This window comes from Drosophila busckii, chromosome X, assembly GCF_011750605.1.
Source record: "Drosophila busckii strain San Diego stock center, stock number 13000-0081.31 chromosome X, ASM1175060v1, whole genome shotgun sequence".
NCBI lineage: Eukaryota > Metazoa > Arthropoda > Insecta > Diptera > Drosophilidae > Drosophila > Drosophila busckii.
The window spans coordinates 15,218,915-15,236,494 of record NC_046608.1 but is presented as its reverse complement, the minus strand read 5'-3'; positions in this window follow the sequence as shown (position 1 = coordinate 15,236,494).

The window sequence follows — 17,580 nt, the reverse complement described above, 5'->3', positions numbered from 1 at the left end:
TACGTGACTGAAATTTTACAAACGTAAATTTAGCAAATTGTGGCCATTTTTATGCCGTAAAGTGATTTGCTCAGCAAATTACATATGCAACAAATGACCAACATGTTGCATTTGCTACACTCAAGCCATAAAGAATAAAGACAAGAGAGGAAAAAAAAAGTGCAGTGTGTGCGGTAAAATATATGAGCATCAGCAATGGCGTATGAACTATATGTACCCCTACATAAGACCTTGCAACATTTTTGTAGCATGCATACTAAACTTCACTTGGCTGATGATGTCACTGGCAAAAGCGTTATCTTCTTACATATGCAACTAAGCATGTGTCCGGGAGCTCGACAAGCTCGATATGCATGGCGCTCTTGGTGCGGCTGCTGTAGCGTCGCGGTGAATTATTTAAACAAATGACGTTGAGAGTCGTACACAGCACACACACACACACATACACATACAGCAGCACTCATGGCAGGAACACAGGGACACACATCAAGACCTAGTTTTTCATCATCACTCCGTAACTCACAGTGGACGACACTGCCAGCTTGTTAGTGGTGCTTCAGCTCAACGATGGTAATTTGTGTTGGTCGTGCAGTTGAATGCCAAACCAACAACCGGCAGCCAGACGGCCAGACGGTCAGACAGCGGACGACGGTCGACACAGACGACATAAGACGGACATTTAGGATTCCGGTTTGCTGCAAGAGACTACGCCAACAACGGAAGCAAGCCAGCGAACACAGTATGTATGTATGTAATATATATATATATATATATATATATATATATACGCATGTGTATGGGTGCAAAGCGTAGGGAACGTGAACGACGCCGTCGGAAGTTGCCCCAGAGCGCTTGGAACTTATCGCATACAATGCGCATTAGCAGTGTCTACAAGCGTTCACATCAAGTTATTTCATCCTGTCCAGCGGGCGCTTGCTGTTGCATATTTCAAGTGGACTGTGGATTTGTCGTTGCGCGCCAGCTGCGCGCCTCTTCCCCATCACCAACTCCGCCCACATATTTTCGCATATTTGTGCTGCTCCGCTTTGTTATAAAATTCCCTTATTTCCTTTTCTTTTTTTCTTTTTCTGCATATTTTTTGGTATGCTCTTTGGTCATGTGTTAAGTGAGGCTTTCTGTCTGCGTCTTGGAATTTGTTAGCTGCATAAAATAAAAGGGTTAACTATGAATTGCTGCCGCCATCTAGCGGGCATATCATCAAAACTGACAGCTGTACGAATTAGCTTTGAGCATGCAGCAGGCATTACTACTAATGCATATTATACGTGTGTGTGTGTGTGTGTGTGTTAGCTGGGCTAATTAGCCCAATGTGTCATGCCAAAGTCATTTGCAGTCTGAGCATTTTAGCCAGCAACTGTCACCGACTGTGCTCGCTCTTGCTCTCTCTTTTGCTCTTCACCTAGCCGTAGCCCATTTGCCACTTGTGTCATGATTCAGTGCGGCGCGCCGGCGGCAAATTGCAAAATGGACACAATTTTTAGCCTTTTACAATGTTTTCTTTTGCTTTTTTCTAGTGCATAAATATAACTGTTATTATAAATGCACATAGACATGGCACACTTGTAGTTAGATATGCTGATATGCAGCAGCAGCATAGACCTTAGTGTGTGTGTGTGTGAGGGGGCGTGGGTTAGGTGCGATATGTGGCACGCATGCAAAACTTTTTGTATGGCAGCAGCAAAACCAGTTCAAGTGCTTGGAAAAGTAAAGTCCTTTAGTGACTTAAGTTCTTATAAAAATGCAAATTTTTTACAGCTTTTGCTATTTCCTAGAGCTGAAAGCAAGCGTGGCACACAAGCAAACACACACACACACGCAAATATAAACATCAGCTACAGCAGCAGCAGCAGCAGCATATCGTTAACATTGTGCGTCTGTGTTAGCTTGCAGTAAAAATTTTTATATAGACCATGATACCAAAAAATAAAAGAGACACACACAAAAAAAAACAACAACAATATAATGCTAGACTTTTATATACTCTCTAAGTAACTGCAGCGTCTGCACTAAGCTAAGCTTTGTTATCGATTAAGTAGTAACTGAGCAAAGCTTAAACTTATCGAATGCATTAGCATTTGGCTTTTAGGCAATACAGCTTGTCATTTATTGTTCTTAACATTACATTCATATGTATGTATATAAGAGTTTGCTGAATTGAATAAAATGAATGAATTGAATTGAATTGAATTGAATGCGTAGCAATTGAATGCCTGTCCATCATTTGGAAAAAAGGCTTGTTTGCTAGTGAGCTGAAACACTTGCTAGCAGCGCTGTACTATGGTCCTTGTAGCGACTTTTGCAGGCAATACTAAAAGGTTTTTAACAATTCAATTAATGTGTATTATTTGTAAATAAAAAATAGTATTTGAGCTTAGCTGATTTTTTGACTTTTATTGTGTTTGATTATCAGTAACTGAACAGCACATCAAATCAATTAATCTACACGAATTGAAAGTTTTTTTTTTTAATAAACTTATCTTGTTCTTACATTTACATTTTTTGTTTAACTTGCAAAACAAGAAAACCAAATTAAAACAAATAAAATTCTGCCAGCTGAAGACAAAATCATGCTCGCGACTGAAAGCTGTCTGCTATGATACGCGCAAATTTTTAATGCTGCATATCTTTAGGGGCACACCTAAGTATATTTGAGGAATTCAAGCGACACATTGCAATTAAGCTTAAGCTTAAGTCATAATTCAGTGTTGTAATAAAATTAACTGCTGTTTATTGCTTTTTGTACAAGTTTATATTGTTAAATATTTAATAATTAACTGCAGATTCCGATGAGCAACATTTGCTTTTGATGTTTTTTCTATTTCTATGCAATTATTGCTGCAAATTTTGCAACATCAACCAGAGTGGCAATGCATGCAGCTTTAGCTACTGTTTGTTAAGCTTGCCAAGCGTCAATCTATGTGTGTCTCTCTTTCATTCTTAGTTGGTTGCTTGCTCTACGAACTCTTTGATGTATATACGACAGAATTTATTATGCGATAAATGTGTCTTTTTTGCAAGTTATTTAAATTATGTAGATGTGTGTGTTGCAACTGGGCAGACAGCGAAATATTGTGGCAATCAAGAAATGCAGCGTCTTATTCTATGCATATGTCTCTCGTTATAATTGTTGGCAGTTGAAAGGTGTTGTAATGCCCATTAAAATGCCAAGTCAAGTCTTAAAATCAAATGGAAATTAGTTAACACACACACACATGCACAATTTGCATATATATGCAGACAGACATATTTTAATTTTAATTAAAACTTATGGAAGCTGTGACAATAGCTGAAGCAATGCCAGCAGTAAGGTAATCATAAATTTACTTAATTAAAGAGCTAGTTTTCAACAAGCCCAAGCTAAGATAGTAAGAAAGAGAGAGTGAGTGTGCGAGAGAGAGATAAAGTGAAAGCAGAGAGAGAAATCAGTGATATAATATTTGCTTTGCAATTATTTCAACGAAGCTTTAATACTCTAATAATAAACAAGAATTTTATAAAGCTGATGTGCAATAATATATGAGAAAATTTTAATATAACAAATTATTTTATTTCTAAGTGCTTCATTTAAAAACTAAAATTATTACAAATAATTGCAAAAATATTTATTAAAATTTTACAATTATACTATATATTTTTTCAGTTAATATTTATATTAATACATACATTTATTACTATTTGAAGCTATTTTTATAGGCGAATTAATGTATAATTTACAATTATTTGAGGGTTACCAGTCCCATAACAAATACAAATTGAAAAATTATGCAAATTAATTACAACTATTGAAACTAAAAATTACTAATTGCATAATTTTTATTTTAATTATGCGAAAGTAACTCGCATTAAATAAAAATAATTCACATATAATGAATATAATAGAAAAAAAATAATGCAGCAACTTTTGAGGCAATGTAAATTATTATAAGTAACATAGTTTATTAATTACTTAAATGTATTGACTTATGCTTTTTTTTACAATTTGAAGTATTTCTCAGATATATACACACTTTGTTTTATATGTTGCGAAAATTCTTAAAGTGCCCTGGTAGCCGCTAAAAGAGAAGAGAGTATAAAAAGCAGAAAGTGTCAGACGGCAAAGTAAAATAGTTAAAAGCATTGTATGCAAGTTTATATGCACTACAGCTGTGTACGCATGTGTGTGTGTGTGTGTGAAGCTCTTTTGATTTTGTAGCTGAGACAAGCGTGAGGGCGTGGGCGTGGGCGTGGGTTGAAGTGACGTTGACATGGCCTCGAAATGAGTTCTTCGCTGCTGTTGCTGAGACTCTTTGTGTCTTGACTTGTGTACATTTGTCTTACGAGTGTGTCGGCAATAAAAGTGCAACATAACTGTAAAAGCAAACAAACAGCAATAACAACAACAACAACAACAACTGCAATGAGTGTCAAATAATAATGCATAAATTGTGGCAAGAGACAATGAGATTGAAAGGCAGAGAAAGCAAAACTTTTAAATTGCCAGACTGCAGGCAATTCAACTCAAAAAGCAACTGCATATAAATTATGAAAATAAAAAGTGCCACGCAACGAACTTAACTTGAACTGAAAGTAGCAAAACATATTCTTAAAATTGACTTTGACAGCTGCAAAAAACAAAAAACGTTATTGTTGTTATTTTTAATTGTTAGCTAGTACATTGAATGATTTTATAAATTCTTTGCGCTTACAACTTTTTGCGGTTTTTTTTTTGTTGCCTACATTTTGGGGCAGCCACCTGCCAAAAGGCGTTAAAATAAAAATATATAAACAAAAAGTTTCGGGCGTTGCTTCACAACAATTTGCCAAGTTTCTTGATGCTTGAAATGAACAATAGTTCTAAAACGCTACACACACACACACACACACATGCTAACTGACTGATACAGTGAATACATTGGGGTATAGCTGACTGGCTTTATGGGCAGCAGTTTTATGAGCTTGAAAAGTTGCTAACAATTATTTCTTGCTCACTTTATTTTTTTATGCCATCCTTTTGCAAAATCTAGCAGAGCAAATCTACACGAGCTGAACTGAATGAGTTTGCCCAAAGTTTTTTCTATAAGTATTCAGCTCTTTTTTTTTTTAGTTTTTTTTTGCTTTTTTGAATTCAAACGCATTTACATGCGTTCATGGCCAGCAATATGCATGGCTCGTTTTCAAAATGTTTCTAATGTGTGCACACACACACGAACACACGCATACAAAGCAATAAAGCGAGAGTGAGAGCGAGAGTGAGAGCGAGCGGAAGCGGAAAGAAATCAGGCACTTCCTAAAAGCTCTTCACCAAGCAATAGTTACTCAGAGCTCTTCTCATATGACTGTCCGGCTCTCACACACACACACACACACACAGTTGTCAGTTCGTTAAAAAACTTTGCGCAATTGTAATTATTTTTCGATTTGCATGCAGCAGTTTTTCCAGTTGTCCAGAGCAACTTTACACACACACACACACACAGATACACACACAGCAGCCAAACAATGAGCCAAAATGCCCGAACGAATGTTTGGCTTTGTTCGCTTAATTACAAAAATTGCTGGCTTCAAATAATTTTGATCAGTGCTACGGACTTGACTTTGCTGCAGGAACTTAAATGGCAATGCAGAGTGAGTTTCAAGGCTACACACATGTGTCTGAGTGTGTGTCTGTGTGTGTGTTAGTGGGAAAAACTTTGACTTTTGTTTGCAGCATGCAAGCAAAGAAAAATGTCAGTTAAGGCAGCTGCCCAGCTGCTACTGTTGTTGGTGATAGAAAATTGCAGCCTGCTGTGGCATTTGTGGTCATCAGCAGTGAGTGGTACGACTTGCTCTGGCTTGACTATAAAGTTACTGGGAACAGAGCAACGACTACAACATCATCAAGTGCAATTCGCTTGAAAAGCCGAAAGTATTTAGTTCGCATGTGACTTGCATTCAAAATGCGGCCTAAGCTCGAGAGCATGAAATTCCATTCAATGATCAACGCATCACAACAACAAAGTAAACTCCCAAAATATTTGTTACTGAGCTGAGAGAAAAATAAGCTTGCACTCATTTGCTTGCAGCAATTTTTGTCAGGAGATTTTATATAACTTCTATTAGAGTAAGCTGCTGATATTTGTGTATTGTCTGTAACAAATTTAATAATTGATTTGCTTAATTCGGACAAATCAATTCGGGAATTGCAAGTCATTCGCATGTGCAATGCTGTTCAGAAGCATCCTGAACGAGTTCCTGCAAAAATTAAAATTAAGAAACTTAAAAAAAAAATACTCAACAAATTGAAGTCATTGTAAGAGACGAACTAGCCTAGGGGCTAGTGAAGCAGCTGTCAACTTCCACTACAGCCATGGCTTTATTTATTTATTTTATTTATTTGACTTTAACAGCAATAATATACGAATGCATATGTATAAATAAATAAAGAGTTATATGCTACTGAGAAAACAAAACTTTTGCTAAAGCAATAACTAAAGATTATTATTGGTTTTTGGTATGCTAGTTTTTATATACAAAATTATATAAAAATTTTTATAGCAATATGCTGCTTGTATTTTCAAAAATTCTAAAAAAAATTAGTTATGTTTCGTTAATATTTTGTCAGAGAAAAGAAATTCAAAAGTATCGCTTGAGCCTTTATGCTCTATATATGTTTACTTGTATCTGAACGGCTAATAAATAAAGCATCCTTCAATCTAAGTGCTCTTAGCTTTAATTAATTAAGCACACCTAGCCGTAAAACCATAAATTTCACGTTTATCCAAACAATTGACATGCAAGCGTTTATTTATGCCTTGACCTGACAACACTGGCACGGCACAACTTGCCAGCAATCCCCCGGTGGCTTGACAATATCAAAAAACAGAACAAAAAAAAAAAAAAAAATAAAAACAAAACCAGTTACATGCACAATCTGCGATTGGGATAAACCCAGCTGAACTGAACTGAAGTGAACTGAACTCAACTGAAGGGCAACGGGCAAACCGCAACGCCTGAGGTATTGTCCCAATGTGGGCGCAATACGCTTTGGGAGTTTGTTGTAGGTTGTGGAGGTGGCAACTATACCAGCGGCTTTATGTATATGTGTGTGTGTGTGTGTGTGACTTGCAGCTCTTTTTTGTTGTTGTTGTTGTTTTTGTTGCTGCTGGCCTGGCGTTGAAATTTAATACTTTTCACAATTTCTAAGCTGTCCTTGTCTATGCGTCCGTTGGCGTTTGTTGGAGTTGCTGCCGCTGCTGCTGCTGCTGCTGCAGTCCCAGGGCAAACAGGCAGTGTGGCAATGTGTGCAACCGCGACTGCCTCTGTGCATTTTTCTATTCCCGTTTTCATTTATGCAACAGCAGCAGCAGCAGCAGCAGCAGCAAAAGAAAATGACTGCGTTTTAAAATTAAAAAAAAAAAGAAAAAAATTAAAAAATATGTGTATATGTATACAACCAACAACAACAAGCAACAGCAGCAGAAGCAACAACAATAAGCACAACAAGCTGAAAAATATGCGCGCTGCGTCGTCGCTGCGGTTCATGCTGCTGCCGCCGCTGGCAGCGCTGAGATGAGAGCGTGAGCGCTTATAAAAAGTCAAGCGATCAAACTTGTGCTCTTTAAAGGTGGTGCTCTCTTTGCTTAAACGATGTCTTGAGAAATAATTATTTTGCTTGCAAAGAGTCAAAGGTGGCGTGGCGCTCTCTTTGCTTAAGTGCTCTCTTCACGCCTCCAAGCTTCACTTTGCTGTTGCTAACGCGTAATAATTATTTTGTTTAGAAAGAGTCAAACGATCAACTTGCTCTGCTTAATGATGGCGCAGCGTTCTCTTTGCTTAAGTGCTCTCTTGGCTCTTTCATGCAATTTACCGTTCTTTTACAACCTTAACTTTGTTGCTACTGCCTACGAGTCATAATTATAAAACTAGCGCTCTCTTTGCTTAAGCGCTCCTCTCTTGCTTCTTCCATGCAATTTACCGTTCTTTTACAAGCTTTGAGCTTTGTTGGCAGCCCGCGAGTAATAATTATTTCGAACATTTTCACATTTTCAATGCATGCAAACTGCCTGTGACAGCATTTAATAGCACATACTGTAGTTGCATTCTTCCATTGTAGTCACGCTCACGCGCTCAACTCTGTGCTGGGGCCAACATTGATGTTGCAGTCAACGTCGACGTCTCTGCTGGTGCTGCTGCTGTTGCTGCTGAGTTGCAATTTTTATGACATTTCATTTGCATGCCGTGCAAGGCAAAAAGAAATTAAACACAACAGCGATGAGAGAGCATGGGCGTGGGGGCGTGGCATGCGCCCATTTGGGCGCACAGTATGCTAACAATATGGCGGCGGTCCAATGCGGCGGCGTCTTGTGTGGGCGTGGCAGCTGTCGACGACTTTGTTGCCATTATTATTGCTGCACTGCGAAGGTTTTTTAGCTAGTTTTTTATATTTTTTTTGGCGTCGGGCTGCATTTTAATTAATTCAGTTTGCTCAATTAGTTTTGATGCGTTGCATTTAAATTAATTGCTGTTTGCGTTAATTGGCTGCAAAATCTGTTTGGCACCTCACAAAGCGAAAGTCTCAACAAATGTTTGACTAACTAATTTTATGTAATTTGCATTAAAGCAGAGCTGGCGACAATAAACGCTGTGTTCATCTGGTTTGATAAATCAACAGCTAATTTATTATGTTAGTAACTGCTGACCGCAAAATATTGATAATTAGAAAAATGTTCGCATATGAAAATTAAATACACTTATCATTTTGCCACAAAAGAGTCCACTGAATGTGTTTTTTGGCCTAAATTAAAATAACAAACATTTGATGTGTATATGTGATTGCGAATTTTATAAATTTGAATGTGTTCCTTGCTCAGCAAGCCATTTAGATTAGAGGCATGGGCGTTGGCCAGGGGGACGTGGGCAATTCATTTTTGTAAATATATTTACGTGGGATTATTCGCTCGACTAGAGACACGAGGACTTTGTACTATTTTAGGGAAATTTCATTTTAAATTTTTGAATAAAGTTAAGTATTATTATTCAATTGGAAAGTGGAATTCTGTGGTGTGCAGATCTCGCCATGAAATCTCTGCCAGGCAAGCTCGTGATATGGATGTGGGAGTGGGATGGGGAACCTCCAATTCCCATTGGATCATTGCGAGGAATAATTAAGTGCATCCCAGGCGGGAATGTGAATGTATTGGTAATGGCTTCTTTCGAAGCATATGATATCCGTTATTTATTCTTTATTTTAAAGAAAGAAATAATGGAGATCCAAAGAACGCTGGTGTTCTTCTATGAGATCTTGCTATAAAATCTCTACTAGGCAAGCACAAGGGTCCAAGCTAATCAATATATTAAGTCTACACGTACTATAACCACTTGGGAATTACAAGTCACTCGCATGTGCAAAGCAGTTCTCAGCGTATAAAAGTAGGCAACACTTTTTGAAATTTACTTCAAAATACTAAACAAATTGAAGTCGTTTTAAGAAGCAAACTGGCTTAGAGGCTAGTGAAGCAGCCGCTGGATTTGGATGCTGTGTGATCAACTCCCACCAGATGTATTTATTAATTTTTTTTTTTGACTTTAACAGCAATCATATACGAAAGAAAAAAAGTTGCCACTGTCAGTGTCATTTATGTTCCAATTTCTTTACTCTCTTTCAAATTACTTAACTCTTTTAAATAAGTTTCCATTTAATGTGTATGAAAGTAATTACTAGACTATTTTACCAATTATCAATTCAGAGACAAGTTCGAGAGAGAAATCGCTTTGTCTTTGCTTTGCTTTGCAGAGTTGCTTAAAGCTTTGATTATTGACACATGTGTTGGGCTTACTAACAAGCTAGTTATATCATTAGATTACATTGTTAACTTACTTAGAGATACATCTATTATATCTGCTTATCGAACTGCTCTACATGTGATGCATTCAGTCTATTTCTATTATTTAATTTGTGTTATTTCTTACTTATGCTATGGACATATCGAATTTGCTTGCAAGCTGCATATTCAAAGTTGTGCTTACATTATTCAATGCATTTCCATTTAATTACTCATTAGGCTTGCTTTAGCTATTCAATTACCAAAATGTCATGCAACAATACGAAAGCTGCTTTGTCCTCAAAGGACTCCAGCGGACAGGACAGTCTGGCAAAGCTTCGTATAAATTATTTAGTTAGCAAATGCGCCACTGTGCAAAAGCTGCAAACATATTTTCTTATACCCATACCAGTGTACATACTATATATGGCATATGCAAGTGTAATAGAGAAAGAGAGAGTGTGAGAGAGAGAGAGAGAGAGAGAGAGAGCGAGACATAGCGTGCAACACTTTGCATATTGAAAAACTCATGCAACCGATTCACATGTTAAGCGCCCAACGCTTCGCAATCCTTTGCTTTATGTGCATAAATATTTGCACCAGTGTGCATGTGCATGTATGTGTGTGAGTGTGTGTGTGTGTGTGCATGTCTTTCATTATCTTGATTGTGGGTTTTATGCTTAAATTATTTGCTTGTTTTTATGAATGCTCATGCTTAAAAGAAAATGCATCGCAAGTGAGCGAAAAGATAATACAAACATTAAAATTGAGCGCAGCCAACTTTCTGATACACTTTGGGCTTGCATTGAGCGTCAGCAAGCAGTAGGGAAATCTTAATGCGAATATAAGTTATAATCGAAAGATATAATAAAAAACTGGTTGCGGGGGGAGCAAATAAATCTTTGCTATATATTGGTGAACATTTTTGACAATACCACAGGCGAAATAATTATTGGAACACTAATATTATTTTTCTATTAATTAATATTTTTTATACACTTTGACATTTTTTTATAAATATGTTATTGAAGATAAGCAACATTTTTATTGAAATTAGCTTAAGCTTATCGAGTTATAGATGCTTTCAAGGAATATATATTATATTGTCTAGTGAGCATATGTATGGACCCATGTGATCCTTTGTTATTGTTTTCCCTTACATATAACTAGATTAAGTTGCCCCAGCGGTAACAGCAAGCTTGCTTAAAATAAATAAATTTTTTACTGAAGCGCCAGGTTGATGCAGAACCAGAGGACGAACAAAGCCAAGGATGCCACGGAGAACAAAACATTGAATGAGTGCGCCAAGCTTAAGGAACGCGTGCAAGAGACGTCAGATCTCGCTATAAAATCTCTACCAGGCGGTATGTGGATGTATCAGGGTCGAAGTTTACGACAGAAGAAGAAGATAATGGAGATTGCCAATTGCCAAATAATCAGACCAGATTTCGCTATAAAATCTCCAGAGCCCGCTCTTTTAATTTAACAATATACTAAAATATTTTTATGTAAGTATTTTTTATATAGCCAAGACTTATGAAGAATGATCTAACTTCCATACAAACAGCTGAAGGACGCTATAAAATCTCTACCAGGCAAGCATAGAGGCCCGGGCTATAATTTTAATTTAAATAATTTCCAGCTGAGAATTTTTCAATTCAGGAAATTTTAATTAATAAAAGCTGCTGTGCCGGTTTTTATTTTTAGTCTTAACCTCGTTGCCGATCCAAATGTGGGCTCACTTTTTATAAATTATAGTATGTTGGTATTATATATTTTTAGTCTTATACTACAAGCGGAAGAGAGAGAGGGAAAGAGACAGAGGGTTATGCAGTTAGTTTGGCAACAATTTTGAAGTCATTCTTATTAGCAAAACTAATTCACAAGAGCAAATAAATTGAAAATGAAAAGATTTTCGAGCAAGTTATGTGAAAATTAATTTGAAAATACGATTTTAGTAAAGCTGCTAAGTATTACTTTAAGAAACAATATTTCAAGATAAGACTTGGGGCTACAAACATGTGCACAACTTCAGCATTGCTTTCTGCATTTTTTGTATAAAAAGTGTGAGGAGATTTATCAAAAGCAAAAGTGCTAAATACTAGCGCCAATGAGAACAATGAATTGTTGCGTTCGTCCTTGCATATCTCAGATTCGTAAGCAATTCATTTATATGCAAATAAAGATTAAGTGAGAGCATAATTTGTGTGCTCATAAATAAAGCTATCATTTAGATTTTATTGCTATCTCTAGCTTTTTTTCAAAAACGTAACTTTAGCTAACTTAGCGACAGAGCTGGCAGCGCTGATGAGCGGCTCAAAGCTCAAGCTCTTAAACTAGGTCTCTCTCTTGACACGCTCTCTCGCTCTCTTCTAGCACTCTCTCTAGACACGCTCTCTCGCTCTCACTAGCCTCTCTCCCTCTCTCTCTCTTCTCTCTCTCTCTTTAGCTCACAACGTCGTTTAGCCCTATGGCAATTGCTTTGATTTTCGTCTATTTTTTTTTATGCTACAGCGCTTATTTGCGTTGGGCATTTGCTTGCGCCTCTTGCAGCTGCGGCGCTTGATTGATGGGCACACACACACACACATAGCTGCATATGTGTGGACAATTGTCGCAGCCTTGGGCAAAAACTTTAGGTACTCGACGCGCTCTTAACATAATCAAGAGTATTGAATGCTCGACTGCGTCACACACAGAGAGCGAGAGCGAAAGAGAGAGACGACAAATGAGCAGAAAGAGTAGCAGACAAAAGCGATTTAATCAAAGCGTTTCTCAGCGTATAATTGCGGTTTGTCAAGTGTTTGTGTGTGTGTGTGTGTTTGCATTTCAAGTGAGACACACATACATGCAAAGATTCAATAAGCATTGCGGCTATTTGGTCTACACACACACACACACACGAGTGCACATTAAACAATAGTACAAATAAATGCCTAACTGACGAGTGTTATTTAATTACGTTCAAATAAAATTGAATTCCAGTTTCAGCACTCAGCACTCGCTCTCTCTCTCTCTCTTGCGCTCTTTCTCTATTATTTACGCTCTTTGCTTGCGGCTGTCTGCCGCCTTAGTTAGCTTTGGGACAACAGCTATGCAATAACACGCACAAGACTTGACTTAGTTATGCAGACGTGCCGCCCTCTTTTGGCACACGCCCACCAGAATATGCAAAGCACACACACACACTAAAATACACACACACACACACGAGGCTTGGCACTCAAAGTGCAAACACATTTCGTTATACAAAATAAACAAATCAAATTAGAATTAATGTGAATAATTAGTTCAAGCATAACGCATTGAGGGCACAAAACTGTTCGGCCAGCTATATAGACTACCGACAGTTCAGCTGGCCGCCATATGCATACACACACACACACACATACACATACACTCTCTATGTGTGTGTGTGTTAGCATGCAAGTGGTTTGTTTGTTAAACATGTAATTTGATTTTGCATGGCCGTTGGGTTAGTTGAAAACCAGCTAAGAGCAACGAGTGTGCGTGTGCGTGTGCGTGTGTGTGTGTGTGTGTACTTATATTTATGCAGTTAACCTATACTAAGCCTACATACAATATTATGTATATAGATTTGCCCAGTTTGTTTGCTACAAATTGTATTTAACTTTTATTGAGCCGCATATTGTTGGCAGTAACTGTTTAGCCCAACCAGCCAATAGCCTAATGTTATATTAATCGCAATTTTATTATAATTATTATGCTTATTGCAGTTTTTGCATTTAAATATGCTCGAACTTGTTGCATAATTAAATTCAAGTTGGCAACACACACATTACGTATACGCATTGTTAGACAATAGTCGAAAAGCCTAAATGCAAATTGCAGTTACATTCGCAAATTTTTGTATAATTCATTGGCCTAAAAACATAAAAAGTATTTGCTCTGTTTTCTGTTTTGTTTTGTTTTATTTGCATGTTAGTTTAGTAATAATTTGATTTCAGTTTCGAAATTACAACATGCAAGTTCTTAGAAAAGTTATTATTCAACTATAACAATTGCAAACAGCAGTTGCATTTCGGCAATGTTCTGTTGTATTATTTATGCAATCAAATAACTTTAGCTCTTTAACTGTGGAGTAACAAAATTGCATGAAAATAAATAAAGAAACAAATTGCATAAAGATACAAAAATTAAGTAGTGACTGTAGCTTTTTATTTAAAAGAATTGCAATTAAAATAACTTTAAGTTTAAGATTTGAACAACAGCAGCCTTTAACTATAGTTAAGTGTTTTAATTATAAATATATACAAATAAGTAAAACAAACAAAAATGCTGTCAATTATTAGCAAAAGTTGCATGTGAATCGAAAAGAGTTTTAAGCAAAGTTCAGACATCAAGAGCAAAAGTTTTTTGGTTTACTTGTCAATGGCTGTAAATAGATTTAATAATAAATTAATATGCTTAGTTTTTGTTTGCTTTTGTATTGATTTTAAATTAAATCAAGCAATATGCATTTATAAAGAATTTGTTTGCTATTGATTTAATAATTTCTTTTACACTTTGAAGTCTATCGAAGTCACTTAGCTGCACTTTTGACTTAATTAAATAATTCAGCTCACCATTTTCGTCTTCAGACTGTAACAATTTTGGAGGAGCGTTGCTTAATTAACAGTAGTTAGGTATGGTTAAGCTTTAGCGTTGTTTGCCGCTGGCTAAAAGGATAATGCAAGCCCAACAAAGCTGCAAAGACAAAAGGCAAAAACATTAATTGTGGCTTGGCTGCAAAATCTTTGAAGTGGCTGAGGGGCTTAAAAATAAATGTATAAATATTTAAAAGCGCACTAAAATGCATTGAAGCAGCTGTGACTTGACCTCTGCTATAAGCAAAGCAAAAAGAGTGAGGCGGGAGGGTGGGGGGTCAGCTAGATTTAATGCCAATCATAAAAGCATAGCTTCTATTGATTTACGCTAATGCATTTTTAAATGTAGCTACGAGTAAGGCCACGCCGCAAGCTACAAGTCAAAGTGTAGAAGGTGTGTGTGTGTGTCTGTGTGTGTGTGTGGCAAGCCGCCAGGTGCTGGTTGCAGTCACAACAAGCAGCACAAGAGTTATGAGCTGCGAACCCCACACACACACACACACACAAGCGAAAGAAGCAGCAGCAGCAGCAGCAAGCCTCATAGCTAGACAGGATACTTTAAGCTACCTAAGTGCGTATAAATCAGCAAATTGCCAGACGAGACGACGACGACGTTAACGTTAGAGCGAGAACTTGGGCAAAAAAACACATTATAAGCTAAAATTATTATAATCGTTGCATACTTGCAGGCGCGCACAGTTCATAAATAACACAACCACCCGCTGTGGCTGTGGCTGTGGCTGTGGCTGTTGTTGCCCACCACCCACCACCCACTGCCTGGAAGCGCACAACAACATTAACTTGCAGTCTCGACCTGAGCATTGCACTTTAGTTCTTCAGTCTCAGCTTAGCCAATTGCTTGATGCAGTCAAAGTTTTCGCTGCTGCTGCTGCGGCCATAACTCAACAAAAAAGGACACTGCATTCGCTAAATCGCTAACAAATACGCATACAATTTATGATGATAAAATGCAATACTTATTTATCAGCTTTGCAAACTAAAAACGCGCTTGCAGCTATGAATGTAATGAACGTGAGGTAATTAATTGTATTCCTGGTATTTGCAAATAAAATAGTTTCGCTTAATACGCTTAAGAGGCTTTGCGAGCGTTGCAAAATTCAGCGAGCTCGTTGCTGTTCAATGTCCGTTACTATTAACAGTAATGCAATTTGATTCATTTAACAAAAGTTATTGCATTTCATGGTAATACTAGATAAAGCTGCATAAAAGTTCAACAATAATTACTTGGAATATTTTTGAACACCATTTTATTTAAACTATTTACTTGCAGACAGAGATAGATAGAGAGAGAAAGAAAAAGAGAGAGAGATAACCATAAGAATTTGTGGAGTTGTCATAACAAAATTGTCTGAATTTGCATTTTAAAATTATTGAATTAAAATTATTAAAAATTGTAATTATATATATTTTATTATATTAATTATGTACGCTGAAAATTGTGAGCAGCCTGAAGCCATCGAAGGCTTCGCGATATCTTACATTTTGAAATTTGTATTTGTTATCTAAGAAAATTATTAAAACTTAGTTAAATTAAGTACTAAATTATTAATACATTAATAATATGCTCAATTATTGCAAATTATCATTATTTTACTAATTGTGCTAAATTAAATGTAAGTTTATCACATTAGTTTATATGTAAATTAAAATTAAACGAATTATTTACTAATCGTTATTTATAAGTTGTTCGACTTTAATTTAAATAATAATAAATAGTTTAATATGTAAATTAAAAGTAATTGAATTACTAATCGTTACTCAACAGTTGTTCAACTTTAAATTAAATAATCTAAAAGTTGTAAACGATTATTTGCAATTATTTTGTAGCATCTCAATTAAAATGCTGCATTATTTGTGAACTACTTTTAAACGTTATTTAGAAACAATTAAGCACAAACGACAATAATCGTAATTCACTTATTATTTGCCTATTTGAGTCTATTACCAATTACGCAGAATTTCTAAATTGAGCAATATAAAAATAATTGCCAATCAGTCCATTCTGCCATCATTAGTGCAACATTGGCAGCTATTCAGTTCAATCTATTGTTATTAACCGAACAGAAGGCAACTGCTATTGTGTATTGCTTGTTGCTTCGTTAGTTGTTATGTCATTCAAGCTTAAGCTTTGCCTAACGAGCACTAATGCTGCAAGCCTGCGTTCGCTTGCTGCATTAATTTAGTTAATGTTGCACAATAATAAAAAATAAAGAAAGTTGTGCGCAACGGACTTTTATATACACTTTGACTAGAGCATTGCAGCAAACACACGCACGCACTCACAAACACATACACACAAACAGCCAACGCGTCACAGTTCGATTTCGTTGTAGCGTCAGCAGCGACGCCGCCGCCTGCGTCGGCAGTGACGTTTGTGTGCACCGCGCTGTTTATATTGAAAATTAGAATGTGAATAATTCCTAAGTTATTTGTGTGATCGTTCTGAAATGTTTAGCATCGTTCAATAACATGACAAAGCGTATTTGTGATTTATTTTAGATTTTTAAGTATTTTTTAACTACTTAATATTGTGGGTGTAAATATTTTTTTTGATTTGCGTAGTAGGGGGAAGGAAATAAATAAAAATAAAATAAAAGCATTTGGGTTTGGCTATAGGAGCAGCTACATACAAAATTTGGTTGCGCTAGCTCTTATAGTTGCTGAGAAACAGTCGCTCAAACAGCCAGACAGACGGACAGACGGACATGGCTATATCGACGCAGTTTGTCTTGCTGATCATGAATATGTGTACTTTGTTGGGTCTGCCACGTCTATTTCTCACTGTTGCATACATTTGCACAACTTCATAATACCCTTTTCCATTTTACACAATAATGTCAAAGTGTATCAAAATAAAGCATCAAACTCAGTGTGTGCAAAATGCGCTTACATGCCTTTTATACTCGCTTGTTTGCCTAGTATGAATGTTGTTTATCATTTTGATATTTTTCAGCGCAGGTTGGTGTTGCTTGCTGTTGTTGTTGTTCAGTTGATTGGAATCCTATTGTTGCACGCTTGTTTTGTTTGCGGCGTAGCGAGAGCTGCAGTTACGCACCTTGTCCTCACAATAGCGCCATTAATTGTTTACAAATACACACATGGATTTTTGCTTTATGCGTGGTTTACGTTTGTTTTTGTGTTTTCTTGCTGTT